This window comes from Dermacentor silvarum, chromosome 1, assembly GCF_013339745.2.
Source record: "Dermacentor silvarum isolate Dsil-2018 chromosome 1, BIME_Dsil_1.4, whole genome shotgun sequence".
Classification (NCBI taxonomy): domain Eukaryota; kingdom Metazoa; phylum Arthropoda; class Arachnida; order Ixodida; family Ixodidae; genus Dermacentor; species Dermacentor silvarum.
In genome coordinates, this window is record NC_051154.1 from 22,697,683 (window position 1) to 22,716,916 (window position 19,234).

The 19,234-nt window shown below is 45.2% G+C and overlaps 1 protein-coding gene across 4 annotated transcripts in view; it reads right to left on the reverse strand.

Annotated features, from left to right (window-relative positions):
• The window catches only part of LOC119458095 (U-scoloptoxin(11)-Sm5a-like), a 180,516-nt gene extending 162,703 nt beyond the window's left edge, over positions 1-17,813 (reverse strand). For all 4 annotated transcript variants that reach the window (XM_049665548.1, XM_049665551.1, XM_037719920.2 and 1 more), the window contains exon 1: positions 17,697-17,813. The gene's annotated coding sequence lies outside the window, so the exon portion shown is untranslated. The remainder of the gene's footprint in view (positions 1-17,696) is intronic.
• Between the last annotated feature and the right edge of the window lie 1,421 nt (positions 17,814-19,234).

Genomic DNA, 19,234 nt, shown 5'->3' on the forward strand with positions numbered 1-19,234 from the left:
GTTATCTACTTTTACTGCGCTATCGTGGCCCCACCGAATCATTTCCACTTATGCGTGCTCCTCACCTCTGGTCAGCCAATTAGGGAAGAAAAACCTGTCAAGTACGGCAATGCTATTCGCTTTGACAGGAAACAAATGTAACCTCCTATAAACGAGGAAAGCGTTTCATTGGCCTGTTCAAACAACGCTGTGAGTCACCGCCCGATGTTGGCGTCTGCGGTTGCGTAAGCTTGACGTCAGGAGATTAGAATAAAGACAGATTGGAATAGTTTTACGTCATAGGGCCACATGTTTCACTATCACTGCATCATGCATCAAGATGCATCGTGCCCGTTCGCCTGCGCAATAACCCAGTTTAAAAAATAGCACTTCGAAAACATTTGAGAAAGTTACGAAAAGTGTCACGTCCTTCCAGACCCCCGTGGAGATAATTATACGCATGGAGCCCGCGTGGATTGATGGCTGAAAAACTTTATTATGATCCTTTAGGGCGCGTGTTAGTGCGCAGCGGGAGCCAGTGTGGTCGCTGAGAAATAAACTGTATCCTCACGGGATGGGGATGCGAAAAAAATTATGGAAATTTGTTGGCTAATGAAAGAAACAGAAAAGCTTGCCCCGTCTGGAACTACCAGGGTGAGGCCTACGCCCTACGAGAGAGGATCTCTCCTTCTTGGAGTAAAGCGAAATAAGTTGAGCTCAGCAATGAGCAAACGTATACGGAAGGGCGTGTATGAGCTATAATAAATGTATCATACTCCTGTCAAGTGTCAGCGCTCCTTGCTTAAGAAGTTTTGATCCATTTTAAAACATAACAAGAAATTAAACGCTTGAAGCAAAAAAAGAAAACCAAATTCAGCAGAGCAGTCGATTCACATTATGGATAATTTAAAGTAAACACAACATATACAGAGCTGTTATGAAATATCCGTTACTTTTTTATTATTTATGAGCGTTCTCGGTGAAGAATCTGCGCTAAGACAAGTACATAGGAAATGCAGCCATTTTCTCATTCCGTAAGTGCAAAAGTACTTAAGGTGCTACGCCAAAGCATCACACAAACAGCCATAAGTTAGAAAGTAGCCAAAGTATTTAATTGGGCGCTCCTGAACCCCTATACTGAAGCTAATTCTTGTATTTTAATTTGAAAAGGAGCTTCGAGTTGACGAAAAGCACAATAAATTGGTTACCGCCTTGCTTTCTGCATTCTTTATCAAATTTCGCATACTCTTTATCACTCTTCAAAAGCCTAGTATTTCCCCGACTCGCCTGTGTGCGTCACTTTGTCTCTTTACGACTCCCTTACCCGAGCAATACACCTCACTAAGAAGGAGCGTCATCAATAGCACTTTTTTTTTCTATGTAGAAGGCGAGCATAATGCTTCTAGCAGCCCGATGGAAATGAAATGCCAGGACCGTCTGAAGTGAAGTACCCTCAGTTTCACGCTACCTACAGCAAAGAGCGCACGCCTGTACTTTTTAAGGCGAGAGAGAGATAACTTATTTGAAGGAAGACAGAGAGGTCGGCTTGAGCTAGCGTGCTCTTGCATGCTACTCTGCACAGGAGGACGGGGAACGGGGACGTAAAGATTCGATGAGGGATGATGATGACATCAACAAAAGTCTAAAAAAGTCATTCAGAAATTTCATCCGCCTTCCAGAGCATGGCAGGAGTCACGAATTCAATTGAAACTTCACAAAAACCTCGCAACGAAGAATCGTGCGCGTGGGTTTCTCCAGCGTGAGCAGCCACAGGTACCAAGAAAGGCAATTAAATCATGTAAAGAGCAGCGATGCGCTGCTCCAGTACGGCGAGGACAGGCACGGCGCTCGTAGCGGTCGAAGTTTCGAGATTGAGAATCACGCGCGCATTGGTTCCAGCAGTTGCTTCAGCATTTTGTCAACGCTTCCCTAGTCATTATTTTCGGCTCCTTGCTTGCCTATGGGGTGGTCGGCCTGACTAGCCCTAGCATCCGCTCCTTGACGTTGAGGAACACTACGGCACGGTGTCATGCCCAGTGGTCCTGAGGGCAGCAAAGGCCACTCCGTGTCTGTGCCAGCCAGGGGCGACGAATGTTCGCCCTCTGCTCTCAGTGACCCTGCATTTTCGCGGTTACCGTCCACGACACCGACACAGGCAGAGGTAGTCTTGGCACCTGTGCCCCGCCATGCAGTTAGTTCTTCTGAAGTGGCTGGGGGGCGCTTCTTTCGCGAGCGTTGTTTGTCTCGGCGAACAGATTGAGCAGCCTCTCTATGGGAAGTTTTGTCTCTTGCCATTTTTCGAAGAATACGAACTTACTGTTGCATTCTCGTGCAATCCTTCGATGTTGCTTCTACAAAGCAACGTTTACCAACGCGGGCACACCGGCGTTGTTTTGTCCAGAAAGGGCAAAGATGAATTATCTATATAATTTTCTGTGTCTCATTATCATTGAAGGCAAATGAATTGCCCACGTTGCTCGGGAATGCATTCTGCTATTAAACTCCGATGACCAAAATGACGACAGTGTGGAAATCGCTATAGTTATGTAATAATAAGAAAAGGCGGTGATACTTTCATACTATACATATTGAAAAAAACCTAAATTCGTATTTAGCAGCTAAATCCCCCGAACAATGGCTAAATCAAGCTAGGAAAGCTCACGCCCCGTGTAGAATTAACGTGAAATCAACCGTGACATTAAGAAACTGAGTACTCCTTTAACTGGGGAAATATCTGTAGTGAAAGGCCAGTTTTCTGTGAGATGAATAGAGTGAACGAAAGTTGGGGCCAGGATGCAAAATGAAAGCATTAGCGAGTACTGCTTGTAGCTCGGTACCTCGCCTAGACAGAGAGACAGAGAGATAGAACCGCGTCATTTTTAAAACGACTTTAAGAGGAAGCTTTAGCTCAGGGTCAACTTCGATTTCCTTATTTATACACATGAAAACACAGCAACGCTGCTGTTACACAAACGATTTCAATGAAATTGACTGAACTTAACAGAGAAAGCTGAATTTTATGTCTGTAGAACTCAGCTTTCTCTCTTAAATGTAGTAATTAATCAGAATATTTACTTAGTACTTCATAGTTCCTTTTAATGGCCGGAAATTGGCCGGAAGTTTTAAAAAAATTTGAAGTATGAAGTTTAGAAATCCGTAACTCTATACCAAAAGCAGATGTCTAAGTTCTCTATATGGTGTTATACTGTGAGCATCTAAAGCGGACAAATTCGTTTTATAAACTTACAGCTTACGTAAAATTTCTACGATTCTTACGAGGGTTTTGAAAAATCTGTACACAAAAATGAGTAGTATATTTGAGAGTGGTGTATAATACATCCGTTTTGTGCACTTTATATGTATTAATGGGTGAATATTACAGAATTCTGATATCTTTATCTATTACTAGTTGCACAGTGTTGAAAGTTTCTAACTTTATTTTATTTTTAATTTTTTAATTTTCAAAATGTATGTCCATAATTTTAGTCCCAGATAAAAAATCTGATTCTTTCTGTCACTCGACTTTTTGCGTTATCTTTTAAAGGCAACAAACTTCATCAGGTTCGGTGCAGTGGATTCCAAGCAAAACATTTCCTCCATTGCGATGTATTTAGACAGGAGCTCCTGAGCTAAAGGTTCCTCTTAAGTCCCGAGTCGTCACTGTCGCAGTCCAATATGGCACTCGGTCCGGTTGAAAAGATTCCTTGGTGCACTTTATGTAGGTCGCCCGCAACGTCCACATTGCGCTGCAAACTCTTCCAGCGTAATGGTTCAACTTTCCGACGTGTAGTTAAAGAAGAGTGAGATAATGGAACGAGCAAGAATCTCGGGGGTAAAACAGTGTCCTCGGGTATTCCAAATAGATGTTTCGCACGCTTAAGCAGCGACCGCAAATCCGACAAGCAAGTTTGCAGCGGCTGTGTTCAATGTGGCGTTGCACGACGTCGTTGGGTAGATAGAGTAAGGCATATTTGTCTAGGCGGTTTCTTGCGGCGTTTTCGCTAATGCAAGTATAAGATAAGAATGGCAGGAGAGAATTGAAGGGCTGGGGAGAAGTATGACGACGAGGGTAGAATACGGGTGGTCAGTCTGGACACTCATATGTCCGTGTATTACCCGCCTGATTTTAGGAACCGCAGCAGCCGTTCTTGTGACCTTCCGCAATGTCGGCGTGGGAGGTCGTGATCACAGGGCTTCTCTTCACGAGAAAGCCCTTTCGCTTAGCGACCACAGGGGATGCGAAGGGGGAGGCAGAAGTAGTACTCTAGCATATGAGATATTTTCTAGCTTATTGGCATCGTCAAACATTTCATATAGCAGTCGCGGCATATAAATTTAAAAGATAGCACACCACTTCAATAACCAAGCTTGGAGAGGGCTGAAATCTATAGGCACAAAAATGCGTAATAAATCACTTTTTCTTAGTTTGAAGGCTTTCCTCGTAGCTAGAGATGTACTATACTTCTCTGAAAAAAAATGAGGAAAAAAAGGCTGCATCGGCTGCTCCTTCATGCACGCCCCTACAACCTTTTCATGTACAACTCCTGCTAAAAAACAAACGTGTTAAAATGGGCATCATTGATATTTACTAATTAGTTAAAAATCAAATTGCAAGGTCCGCGCATCTAAGAACTGAGTATGTCAAGATGTCTGAGAACCACGTGCCGTTGGTAACAACTGGTCACAGCTTACTGTGAGGCTCGATTTTTAGTAACGTGCGAAGCCAATAGACAATGTATAGGGTATAAGGAGAAACAAACTGTCATTTTACTCAGCGGTATATTCATATATAAATGTTGGTTAAACTGACAAAGAGGCCTTTATATACTTAATCAAGATAAAAAAGGAAATGAAAGTGGAAGAAAAGGCTACTTTGCGACCGGTTGGAGCCGAACTTCCAGTCTCCGCATTACGCGTAGGTGTTCTATGAATCCAGCTACGGTGGCGGCTGTATCGCCATCTACATTTTTTCGGGAACTAGACTCGGGTGCCTAGCCCCGGAATGTTAGCCAGCGCCGCATGGCTGTCATAATGAGTACCCTTCTCCTAAGACACGGAAAAACTTCGCCCATGTTGACATTGACAAGGTGTGGCATTTCTGCTAAAGACAATGCGGATGACGCCACTCGGTCGGCCTATACGAAGTCTCCGCTGTACACCAATACCACTGTCGAAAACAAACGCAGCCACAAGGCTTCGAGTGAGCGTGCCGAGGCATAGGATAGTTCGAACGAATTTACCAACACACGTCTCCACAACTCGGACCCATATCTGCAACTCCGACTTCCACCCGGAATACCACGAGCTGAAGAAACACAGCGGAGCAGGCATTAACGAATGCTGATTCATTCCGCACTGAAAAAGACGATCAGGCGTTTCCGCTATGGCTACCCTCGTTACAGTGTGCCTCGAAAAAGAAGCTTTCGATTGTGTTCGACCCACTGGATGATTGCCCCATGACGCAGGAGAGAACGCTCGGACCCTGGCCCACGCCGAGTTCAGCGCAAAAGGCTTTAAACAAGTTGCACCTCTACTTCAGGACATGCGCAGTGGGTGACCGATATTAAATGCTGTGCGCGTTGCATCGCGTTAGTGCGCGCACCCTGTTTTTCTTTCTTTGTCTCTTTTTTCCTTCTATCACCTCTTATTCTCGCTACGGCGCCTTTCCTCAGCACAGGGCAGCCAACCAGTATTTTCATTGGCTGACCTACCCGTCTTTCATTCTCTTTCCCCCCATCCTCCTCCTCATCCATATTTCGATGATCACGCTCACGTGACACCTGCTTTTGTAATGAATGTCGTATATCCGCCATAACAGTTCGGGTGTTTTTTGAACAGCTGCCCCAGATATGAAGATGAGAGGATTACCCATCGGACGGCTTTGGGGCACTTAGACGACAGGTCTTTTACGGTGGAGACGATCTTGGGCCCGTGGCCTCGTGCGTCTGCTATGTACAGAGCTACAACGGCACTGCTGCGTTTTTTGAGGTGCACCGGCCTGTATGACCGCCTGTGACGAAACTCAGCGATGAACACTTGACTGTGTAAATTTGCAGGGTGTGAACTTCTCTCTTCCTTCTTCTCTTTCAATCCCTTTTCCCCCTTCCCCAGTGCAGGGTAGTCTACCGGGCTCAGCCTGGTTAACCTTCCTGCCTTTCCCTTATAACTTTTCTCTCTCTCTCTCTCTCTCTCTCTCTTCTTCAACGTTTATTTCGCTCGCACTGCACGTCTCACAGCTGTAGTCAATCAAAACACCTAGCAACGCACCAAGCTATGTAGTGTGTGTGTGTGCGTGTGTGTGCGTGTGCGTGTGTGTGCGTGCGTGTGCGTGTGTGTGTGTGTGTGTGTGTGTGTGTGTGCGTGTGTGTGTGTGTGTGTGTGTGTGTGTGTGTGTGTGTGTGTGTGTGTGTGTGTGTGTGTGCGTGTGTGTGTGTGTGTTTGTGCGTGCGTGTTGTATGTGTGTGTGTGCACGCGCTCTAAATAAGTGTCCTATATAAAGTAACTGTAGTTAAAAAGATAATTAGTCACTCTTTTTAGCTACCTGAACATTGCGATTGGTTGTGTATGTCAGCATCTTTAGGTAATTTATCTGAATAGTTGCATTGTGCACGACTATCGCATGAGCTGTATGCTCCATGCGATTTTGAAAAAGTCGGTTCTAACTAAAAAATAAAACGCATGATAATGCCAGTTTTGTGAGCATGTGGCATGGGTATATCACATTAGGGGAAAATAACCATCACTGCGAGCGTAGACGATCGTTGGTGCCAATTTTAGTTCAGCTATGCCGTAAGAGCAGCATTTACCACAACAAAGTCGTCACACTGGTCGCATCAATTTAGTAGAACTATTCCGCGAATAAATTTTCTTGCGCCATGCAATGATTTCCTGCCGGAAGAGGTATCAGCGTGGTAATTGTTGAGAACACGAATGACTTTTGTTAACTTCAATTCAGTTTTTGTTCCTTCTGCATCTGATCTTTCAAATTTCGAATTTTCCACTCGTGACTACATTGGACTTTTTCATAAGGGCTCGCGTCCTCATCATTGCATTGGAAAACGACGACACGTGAATTTATCGAAACGGTACTGCGCAAGAAGACATATTTATTTGGCGCTCACGGCGTCCAGTGAAGCGCGATCACCTTTGCTAGGTGAAATATAGTAAAGGGTTCCGAAGGCGAATTCCAGAGAGATCACATATGCCGCTCAGATTCAGTTGTATTGTTTTGCACCAGTTCGAGCAGATGCATCTGTTTAGCCACGTTCGTTCAGCACGCGAGGCCAGCACATGCCTCACGCCATAGGCTTCACCCAAGAGCTTTTTGCATTCAGGAAGAAGGCTCATTACGACAAACAAGAATCCACTCCAGTCTGGTGTGCTTTCTTGGAATGCTTCCTGTGGTACGTTTCGCATGGTTAGCATAAACATTCGCGCCAATAGCGCCATTTGATGAAGTCAATAACGGCTAGATCCTTCGGATACTTCGCACGGCAAAGCTGAGTGGTTCGTTAATCTAGAGGAATTCATCATTGCGACTGACCACAGTCAGGCCTGTTGTGCTTGACTACCTTCTATCGGTTCAGGAACGAAGTCTTTACACACGCTGCTGCTTCGTACTAAAATTACTAGATGGAAATTTGACGCTGTAGTCGTTGATGTAATTATTGATAGCGCATGGATTTTTTTCTTACGATTTGGGACTATACACACGAACACAAAAATAATTGAAATTAAGTGAGACCTTAGAACTAAAGTAAGTTGAGCTAACTGGTAGGGATCCATCGTGAAAAAAGGTAAGGCGCGCAGACATGGACACAAAAGAAGACAATCAGACAACACAAACACCGTTTGTGTTGTCTGGTTTTCTTCTCTTGCGTCCGTGTCTGTACGTCTTACTTTCTTTCACGATTAATTGAGACCACTATATTTTTCACTAAGCATTTCATCAACTTCCCTGGAAACATTAGAGCGATATCTTCTCGAAAAAGAAACTGACGAAAGAGCACTGAATGACGCTGCTCACTGCGCGCTGCCTGGAGCTGAGATGCTATAAAAGGTCGCAACAACTTTAGTTGAGAAAGCACGCATGACAGTTTTGTACATGTAAGGAAGCCGTAATGACGTCCTTCTATCGCTCTTCATTACTGCTGTTTACAAGTCGTGGTTCTTATTCTGCCGAGCTCATCCCACTAGAAGTGACGCAAGTTTTTGAACACCAGAAACGTTCCGCACTGACCTAGCTGACACTCATTCCCTAGCATCTGTGAGAGCTTTTTCGAGGCTTAATAGCAGGTGTTTGCCTCACAGAGAATTGTGCGTTCCTGGAAATTGGTCTAGACTTAAGTAGTGAGTCGAGCTTCTGGTTCAGCAAGAGCTTCAGTCAACCGTGCTCCATGTAACGTTTCTCGCAATACGCTGATTGAGAAAAGAAAAGCAGAAAGAAACCCATCCTTTATAATAAAAAGGCAAAGCTTCATGGTACCAGTTCTAAGCAACAAGAAATTATCATGCTGCGTTATGAAAATGGTCATGCCTGGTTCTACAGACCCCTCGCTTTTTATATACTGCATGACAGGGTGAGGCGTTGGATGGGGGCTGTGTTTTATTATTTACTTCTTTTTTCTAGCAGTAGAAGTGGAGGCGCGATGGTTTGTGACAAAGTGTGCAAGACTTCACCCACTGGCCTAGCGCTATACGCTCGTCTCACAGAATAAATCATGCTTTGGTGACACTCAATATCAGGTGTCTGCTCTGTACTGGACTAGGAAACCAGAGGCGCCGAAATGAGCATCGGAAATGTAGCTGGAATGGATGCTTCCGGGCTATCTGTTCACACTCGCCTTCCGCCCCAGCCGTTCCCATGGAGACAATGAATCCAGGTCAGCTCTCTTCTAGAGTTACCTGGGCCTGCTGGCTCAGAATTATTTCGTATGCCACACGTTACAGTTTATACGTATATAGATGAAAGGGAAGATGAGCAGCCTTGGAAAAAAAGTAACCGCATGAACGACAATGACGTCAGACCGCGTCTATTCTTAACAGCTCGCCTGCTACGTTATTCATCCAGTGCTTTGTTCGGGAGCTACTTATTTCTTCCAATCGCCGTGGTGGCTCAGTGGATACGACTGCTGCGCAAGAGTTCGCGGATTGGATTCCCGGATGCGGCCGGATGCCGCATTCCTACGGGAGCGGAATGTAAGAACACTCGCGCATACATCTTTAGTTGCACGTTCAAGAACCTCAAGTTGTGAAAATTCATCCAAACCTGTCCACTATGGTACCGTTGATAGCCCCTGTGTGTACCTTTGGAACCTCAAGCCCCATCAATATATTAATCTCTCACTGCGTGCATCTGCACACAGGCTACCCGCTGTTCATCGTGGCGGTCGCTTTTTCATATGGTCGGACTGAAAGCGAAAGCATTACATTTTACATTAACAAATCTGGTCCGATGGCCTCTTGCTATAAAATAAAAGTCGACTAACCACATCACGTTCTTGTTGATAACGTTTCCATGCCTCACTTTTGAGTGATGCCTTTGCGTTTACTGCAGGCATAAGTTTAACATCATGGCAATTTGAGAAGCCTATGTATCTTTCACAGATGGTGTGTTTTCTTTCTCTAACTCTTATCGGCTATGCATATTTAACGGTTCAATGGATTAAGCATTTGTTGATGCACTTTGCTCCTGCAGCTATGTAGCAAGTGCTCATAGCGTTTCTCTAACGTACCAACAGCTACTGCGCAACAAGTTGTTGTTTGAAGACTAACTGAAGTAATCGTAAGGGAACCATTTAAGATGCGCGCAGCTCGAACGAAATCGCGGTTTTAACCGGGATAAGACTAAGGAAAAGGCCGCATAAGACAGAACTAGCTTGTGGCACCACCACGATAACTGTGTGCCCCTATAGGAGTGGTATCGGGGGGGACGGGCATTGCGTCACGAATCACATATGTAGAACAGAAATGTAAAACAGAGTAAAATATTAACCTGAGTTCATGGTCCGAGCCTTGATCAGCTTCTGGTGGCCCTTATCCTCAGATATCGATTTATGCACTCGCTTCGCTTTCATCATCCTCACAAGTCAGCGTCCTTTTCCAGCGGTCTCCAGCTGTGCACATGCCCATCGCCAACCTACTTCATCGTTTCCCTACAAATTTCCTGATCTCATTACTCACTTTAACCTTTTGCCACGACCGGAAGCGCTTTCCGTTCCTTAGTTCTAAGAGACTACGGTTACCTGTCATCCACATTATATGATCTTCACAGCTCCATTCGTGTTAATTGACACCAGGTTGTGAGGTACCCGCGTTTGATTTCTAATTCGTGTTGCCTTCATCTTACAAAGCAGATGCACGAGGGGCGTATTCACGAACCGTCTTTTTGGCTGCTTCCAGAAATGGCACATAAGTTGTTGTTTTTTGCGACCTTGGTTAGAGAGATTATGCCAGCTGTGCATGGTCACCTACTCAGTCGACCCCTTTTATTTTAATTAGCACTTCACATTTGTTAACTTTAATTCATCGAAAGTCTGGAGCGCGTTACTGCATAACTCGGCTCATCGAAGTTCCCGCCCTTATCCGAGCCGGGAATCCTCCCCGCAACGTCAATAATCAGATATTCAAATGAACTTGAAAAGCCAAACTCGACCTACACCATCGTAGAAAATCTATAGAAACATCCAACACACAAATTAGAATGAATAGGAAAAGGAAACGATAGTTCTAAATTTTGCACACACACAAAAAAATGATTTGAATCGATCGCCTAAGTCAAACTTTCAACAAAGTCTTAAACAATTTTGCTTTTTCGCGCCGGAGCGGCTGACTCGCGCACGGTTCACGTGAACGCCTGATTCACGAGAAGTAGGGAGCTCGCCGCTCACCCGAGTAACATTACGTCATGCTCCCTTTTTTCCCAACTCGAAACAGCCACTTCATATCAGGAGAGTAGGAGACTGTTCCCATCTATCTCCATAACCAGACTGCAAGATATACATGTCAGACAGCGCTAACGAGTGCTTTATTAACGTCAATCCCAAAACACCTATATTTCAACGGACATGTTAGCACAGCACATATTCTGGGCACCGAATTCCCCTACAAAACCAAGTAAAGCGTACCCCCGTGCCGATTGGTTAAATATGGGCAAATCCACGGAAGACCAACGTTGCCTGACCGCTTACATCGAATCGACAATGATTCGAGGTACCAGCGAGCCTCTGGAATGAGGGGCTTGATTGCTTACTAACCTATATTAAATAGTGTTTTTTCTCTTTCTCTCTCTTTCTCTGTGGGCGTGAGGTATACGGCCGGTTACCTCAGCAGTGTCAAAGTTGAGCTTCTTCTCTTAAATGACGACGTCTCACCTTCGTCCAGCTGTAAACTGCGTCAATCAAGTATCTGGCGCGTGTTTTGAGGCTTCAAGTAATCACTTGAGATCCCGCAATCAGACCTACAACATGGGACATCCGAACAGTTAGCTTCCGCGGTCAAAGAGACAGCTCCACGGAACTTTCAATTACATTTATGACATAGTTTTTCATTGGCACACCAGGTCACGGCGTTATCGTGGGTAACGACCCTACTGATAACGCTGCTGTTACTAAACGAGCCCATAAAAAGTGTCCTTAACGCAGTAGAACGTAAAACTAAACAGGAAACAGACATCTCGCACACTTCTTTCTTCTATATTCTGTAATTGCGCTGCACAAGCTATTGTTATGTTAAGAAGACACCAGCTAATCCACTAGTACCTCTTTCGTCAACTAAAATTAACCGCCTGCAAATGTTTTGCTCCCCGAACAATCAAATTATGCCAAGTGACGAGACTGCGTTGAAATGCGAACAGAGTATAGAGCTCGTCTGGAAAACATGGGTGGTAGACGAATGATGTTGGAGGCTCCGCCGCCCACATTGTGTAAATGACAGGAGCACTATATAGCGTTGGCAGTGAAGCTGGGGGAGACCTTCGACAAAGTTTTCCTTTTTGTATGCCTGCGTCACTTTGCCTGCAGTTTCTTGCGGAATTCCCGGTAAATTATTCTTAGTTATGGATGCGTCTGTAGACGCTGTAAAATATTTTTGATCAGCCATTCTGCTATGGTACCGATAAAAATTATAGCAGAAGCATACTTACTCTGCTGCAGAGTTCTGCTATTACTATATAGCTAGAAAGAAGAGACGTCGTCATTGTCGGGTTTCAAATAACGTTGCATTGCCTTCCATAAAGAGCAGAGCCACGTACAGGGGCTCGTATAATTTGCTTTAGCAGTTGCTAAAAAATAGAAAAAGTCGCAGTTTTAGCAGCTAAAAGAAAGAACATATCTCCAGCGGGAAAGAGTACACTTGAAGACATTTTATTCTCCCGTTCAGATCGACTCAACGTTTCCACCTTTTCCTTTCCCACGTTGCTGACGTTGCCGATGTTAGCGCCAAAGCGGTCCGTCACTCCTACGCCGACCGGTGGACACAGCAGAGCGAGCGGCAGAAGGAAAAGGCCGCGAGTTCGCCGGTGTCCCAGCAGAGTAAACAAGAACCAGCAGACGCCAGGCGTGCCACGATTGCCGCCAGAATTCGCGTTGCAAGGAAGAAAGGAGCCCGACTACGTCGCCGATGCCATCCTCGACTCGTGAGAGAGGCCGACGACGCGCAATAATTCATCATGGCTGGGCCCTGCGGCTTGCGATTTTCAAAGACGGCCAACGACAGGCCTGATTCATCGCCCGCTAAGCGAAGGAAGTATGACAGCACCACTGTACTGCCAACAAAAGACGTGTATTCCCGCGGTCCCGTTTTGTGCTCTTCATTCGAACGGCCAAAAACGGACACGCTTTGCAGGCGTAATGGAAAAACAAGATAAACGAATACGTGGGGCTGAAGTGCTGGAACCTCTGATAAAAAGAAGCTGACGACAAAAATTTTAAGGGACTCGGTTGGCTTTCCAGAGCGGCACAAGTTCTTCTTTGGACCCACCCCACGCCTCTCTGAAGAACCGTTCTTGTAAGCAAACATTAAATCATCGTCGTTGTCATCATCGTCGCCCTATTTTATGTCCGCTGCAGGACGAAAGGCCTTTCCCAGCCCACTTACGCCTATCGTGCGTCAGCCGACTTGATCATTTGCCTGCAAATTTCCTCAGCGCATCATCCCACCTAATTCTCTGCCAATTTATGCACAGTCAGGAGAAAAATAATCCATGAAAACTGCAAGCAATAGGTCAAATTGCCCAAGTAATTTCCGTGGCATCAATGAATATATATATTTTTTCATATGTAAAAGCTTTAAGTTATTGCCGATACATCTATGGTGGGTGGCCACCTAGGAATCAGTGCAATCTCCGCCAATCACATCTGCCCCTCTGCACCTCCAGGCTTCAAATATAGTTCCAGAGGGACGCCAATCTTGAATGAAGTTCGCCTCCATACAAGCTTTAATTGAGTTAGACAACGGTGTATTTGCCACTGCATTCCTAGACAGTAACCGGCTATAATAACCATTATTATGTTCATATTACACAGGGTGTTCTTTAGCATATGCTCTATAGCACAGCCGGGCAATATCGCTCAGTAGAGAGGCGGTGCAGGAGTCAACGTAGATATGCGCCATCTTTCTGAATGTATACGCTTCCATGATCTTGCGAGCTGTGCACAGGAACTGCCATCCACACTGCCAAATTTCAAAGTCCCACAAGTAGCTTAGGCAAAGAACACGTTGTCCTGTGGTAAGAGCAGGTATAAAACGGTAATCCTTGATGCAGCTAAATTATTCGTATATGAAATCCGTTAGTAAGCCATGCTGGGCCCAAAGGTAGCTAAATCCAGTTCGACATAATTGAATTCGCTGTGAGGCACAGTTAATAAACTCCAAACTAGTTACGGAAGGATCTCTGAACGTTCCAAGCGCAAGCAATCTCAAATTTCACTCACAGTCGGTCACGTCAAAGCTGAGCGTGCTGCTTGATCTGCTCGCAGTGACTGCAGCGAACTCATCCTGATCCCGTAACCGTTTTCAGGGAACTCACGGAGCGGCACCTGTGTCTGCTCTTGCACAGCGCTCGCAGCGCAGTAGTTGCGTGACGTGGAGTGACAATAGCGGCCTCATAATTGTTTTGACCCAATATGACTTCCGCATGGCACGCATGCTCGACAGGCACGATCGCGTCGCTCTCGTCAGGAATTTTCTACCGTAAACAACATTCTTTTATTTAAGACTCAACTACCCAGTGTGCCATCGTTGTGACACACGTCGGTCAAGAGGACCCGGGCCATGTGCCTAGAAATTGTAGGCGTTTGACAACCTCGAGGACTATCTTTAGGAACCCTTTAAAATAGTTAACGACATGCGCCTTTCATTTTAGGGACGCCCTTAGAGCACGACGATGCGGGCCTACCAAGGGGCTCCTACTATAATCTTCCTATGCAGGGTGTTTCGGTTAACTTGGGCTAAACTTTAAAAATATGCAAATGCTACGTACCTGCCCAGAACCAAGGTAATGTTGTTTGCCGCCGCTTGGAAATACTCAGACTATTTTTGCATTCCGCCTAAATACATAATTAGTCCTAATTAATTAATCAACTTCTCAATTATTATAATTAGATTAGAAGTGCCAATGAGAAAATTGTAGAGCGAAATGAGAAACTAGCGATAAAGATTACTGTTGCTCAATACGTGCTACATAAAAGTGTTCTTCGAGGGTGAAAGAAGCCCGCGAATACACGCAAAATTGCCGCGCGACTAGTCGATCGAGGGACTTTAGTACGTATGTAGCACGTATGGAGCAACAGAAAGCTGTATTGGTAGTTTCTCGTGTTGCTCTACAATTTTCTCCTTGACACTTTTATCTAATTATAATAATTGAGAAGTTGAATAATTAATTAGGATTAATAATTTTGATAGGCGGAATGCAAAAAATAGTCTGAGTATCTCCAAGCGACGGCAAACAACATTACCTTGGTTCTATCGAGCTACGTGGCATTTGCATATTTTTAAACTTTGGCCCAAGTTAACTGAAACATCCTGTATACGATACAGAGCACATAATTAGAATCTGCAAACTGCTTTGGCTTCATGTGTTAGTGTCTTTCACGTGCATTGTGTTTTCTCTCCTTCATCAAACTTATCTCGAGTCGCAGCTATAGCCAAACTTCTATATTGCATCTTCCAAATGAAGGCTGAGCTATAGTAAAAAGACGTCCACAGGAAGAGACAGACCCCAAACTACGCTGTTTTTCAGCTGTTTTATCTCCGTCGTCTTTGCATACATTTACACGGGGTTATCAGAGCATGCGCAGACAAGCCGTACTCTCTAAAGAACATTGAACTTCTTTCGTAAACTGTGTAATAGAGAGCTCAGACAAGCTGGCTCAGCTCTCTTTTCCCGGCTCTTCCCAGCAATAATGCTCCAATCGAAGCGTAATCGAATCAAGCCCTCAGGGTATGCAACGTAGATCAAGAAAACCACTGTCTTGCTTGTCGGCGCTGTTATGATGCGTCCTTAGGAGGTCATCCACACATCTTCTGGTCCGGCCCATGCAGGAAAGGCCATACGAAAATGACGCGTGATAAATGGCTTACTCTGCGCACTTAGCCAACCTGTTCTCGATCGTGAGCCCCGCCACACAAAAATTAAACAGCGGAAAGGGCTACTTGTGTTGGCGTCGCTTTCACAGAATGATGTATACAATAAGAGTTTGTAGATCCACTAATCTGAAAGCTCGGACAAGGGGTCAGAATCAATAAAGCTGTGTTTGCGTCCGTACTTTTGTCTTGCACTACCTTTACTTTAACTTCTCCTATGTTCGTTAAACATTTTTTTTTCTCTCTCTCTCCTAGTAACCCACCAATGTCATCAGTCCCTAACCTTCACCTAATCTATTATTTGAAGAGTCGCTCGTTTCACAGGCAAATCAATAAACAACTTTGTGGCGCCTTTCTTTAGAGCATATGGAGGCCAGCACTTTGGAGGCCAGCACTTCAAGACAGAGTAACATGGTCTCGTAATAAAAAGTTTCCTTGTTTCCAGCTTTGGCTTTAGTTCATAAATGTTATTCGATCGTAGAGCGTCGTACTATGCAGTTTATATATATTAGATAGCTTCTGACATCGAGCTTACCATCTCAAGAACTTTGCGCGTTCAGTGGGCTTCTGATTCTCCAGGCTGTTATAAGCTGCCCTTCTCCCGTCTTCTCCTGTCTTCACCCGTCTTCTACTTTCACTTGATTTCACGAGGGCACCGTATTCGTAGGCATTCATTAATGTGGGGTATTTTTTTTTTAGGAATACGGTGCAAAGGCCAGTCAAAACGGCAGAAAACACACAGCGAAGCGAATGTAGTATACGATTAATATGCGTTTGTCGAGTTTTACTAATGTTATTTATGAAATGCTGTGTTTACTTTTCTTCCTCGCTTTTAGCTGTTGTCTATCTATTAGGCATTACGTAAGCTTTGCGAAACGCGCCTTGATGACCATCGGTATATTTGTGGCCATCCTTATTTTAGTCTTTCTCTCTCTCTTGCATCTCAGCATTTTAAAGGTGCATCGGCTGCTTACTGCAAATGCGCCTGCTTTGTGTGATTTAAGAGCACCTCCCGTTGTAGCGGCAGATCACGCGTTTCTACCGGCCCACGTTCTTCTCTTCAAAGCTCTCATACCTACCGCAGACTCGAGAAAGAGAAAAATCAAGAAGGCTTTTACATTACTTTATATCAGCTTTATTCCGGTGTACCCGGATTTTGTCCAAATCGGTTTTTTCTTGTGTCTGGTGTGGCTCAGTGCCACACCAGGTTCCTTGTTATTGTTTTTTTTTATTTTTATTTTTTTAGAATCTGCTTTAGCCTAGTTTACTCACGCTGCGTGCGACACCAACGTACTCCGTAAGAGGTACTGCTAGGAACTTAATATTGCATTCTTTTCTTTTCTTACGTGATGAAACATCAACATAAATCTGACACTTCTTGGTGGCGTAACGCCTCCAGCGGTCTTCTAAGATAAATACGCAGCAGGCGGCTTATACAACTAGGTGAAGTGTACAGTTCACTATGACTCCACTGGGCGAAATAAGCAAAGCGCAACGAACAAATCGCGTTTCCGATGCCTGCACTTGGTTCGCGAGGCGTCGCATTTCGTAATAGTTGGCGACTTAGTTGTAGAGCAACTTCTCGGAACACGCAAAAAAACGTTTCTTTTTTTTTTTCTGCTTGCAGACAACACTTCAAAGAACAGCGCCAAAAGCAAAACAAAAAAAAGAAGGAAATAATAATAATACAAAGCTGCAGAAAATCGCGCACAGGAATTTCTCGAAATACCATTTCCTAGCAAAGGGGGTGTCGATGTTCGCGCTCCAGTACAGCACCGTACTTCTCAGTCCGCATTTTACAAAAAAGTTATTCGTATCTGAGTTCACGCTTTTACTTCTCTTTCTCTCGACAAGGTCCTTTGTGGAGCCTTTTAAGTCGCTTGTGTCGGTACGCTTTTTCTTTTGTTTTTTTTTTTTAATTACAGCCAACCTTCCCTCAGATTGACTTGATTGGCGCGCACTACGGATCTGGCTGTGCGCCACGATATTCTTTCGCTGAATCAATGAATGAGAAACGGGAAAACTGAACAAAAACCTCCTCACACTTGGCGCGCGCGCGCGCGGCGCGCGGCGGGAGCGCCCAAGTTGAGGAGGCGGCAAAGAAGAGGAAGGCAGAGGAGATGGGGCCCGCTCACCGCTTCTCGGGATGACGAGCAACGAAGTCGAAGGCGAGAGACGGGACACCTCGGAGCGCCGGGACCTTCGCTCGCCGGTTTGCGGGCTGTCGTCGAACTGATTCAGCACCGGTGCCCCAACCCGACGTTGTTCAACTCGCCGCGCGGTCTGCGCCCGGGTCCATTTCTATTGGGCCCGGGCCTGTCACGTGGGCCGCGGCTGAGCGAATCGCGGAGCGCCGTCGCCTCACACGCACCTGCGGTGGCTTCCCGCCGAGGGCGCGCTGAGGTGATGCGGGAGAGAGAGGCGTTGTAGTAAACTGCCGAGCGCACCACGCCAGAGTTCATCGCAGGTCATTAAGATTTCAGGCCCGCGCAACGGGCGCCCCAAGAGCGCATTTTCGGTCGCCGCCGATTCGATGCGGGGGCGGGAAAACTGCGTGCGGAGTTTGGGCCTCTGGCAAAATACCGGTGCATTTCTTTGCCCTTTCACCCACACTTCAGTAGCAAGATAACGAGAGTAGTCTCTGGCATCCGCGACCGTGCCGCTTTTATAATTATTGCACTCACCGCACTCACTGCTAATTAAAGAAACTAGATGCACCGCGAGAAGAAAGGAGACCAAGGGCCCGATTTTTATTAGTCATATAGTAAGAAACCAACAAACAAAGACACCAAGGACAGCATAAGGAAAATTACTTGTACTTATTAATTGAATTAAAGAAATGATAAATTAATAGAAATGAAAGTGGATGGAAAAACAACTGGTCGCAGGTGGGGCACTAACCCACGTCTTCGCCTTACGCGCGCGATGCTCTTACCAAATGAGCTACCGCGGCGCCGTTTTCCCATCCTATTACTGAGGTACTTAAGTTTATCTGCTAGAACTAAACCTGGAAGTGTACGTTAGCCAGCGCCATCACTCACGGCCTTGACGGCTGGTGTGGAACATCCTTTCTGCCGCAGGCGTCACATCTACGTGATCTTTTTCTGAGGTGAAGGCAACTGGTTAATAAACCCACACATACTATATGAAGGCATTAATGCTGCCAGATTCAAGGTCTCGCTAGGTAATGAACAAAAAGAAAGGCAACTGATGACCAGATTTTTATTAGTCGTTGACCTCGAATCCGGCAGCATTGAACTCGAATCCGGCAGCCTTCAGCCAAAACACTCTTCTGTCTCATTCATGGAGTGTGCATCGCAGTTTTCATCATACTTTCCCCATAACCCGCAAATAAACAGTTCTTAACTTTGAGACACCCTATCGTGCTGCTTATTATGTACCTGTTAAAATGTGCCACATTACTGTAATAAATCTGAAATGTTTCTATTTGGTGACCAGCAACTTTTTCTTAACGACGTGACAGAACGATTGGAGACATTTTAGCGACTTCGAAATTAGGAAAGCTTATTAAAAAATGGCTTTACGAGGTTGCACATTATTACAAAAAACTACAAGTAAGCGGCCCCAATTGGCTGTACGGCGCGTGGTCTCAGTGACCATGATGGAGCCACGGTTGTATTCACATCAGCAGTGTTCAGGTCGTGCTTGTGCT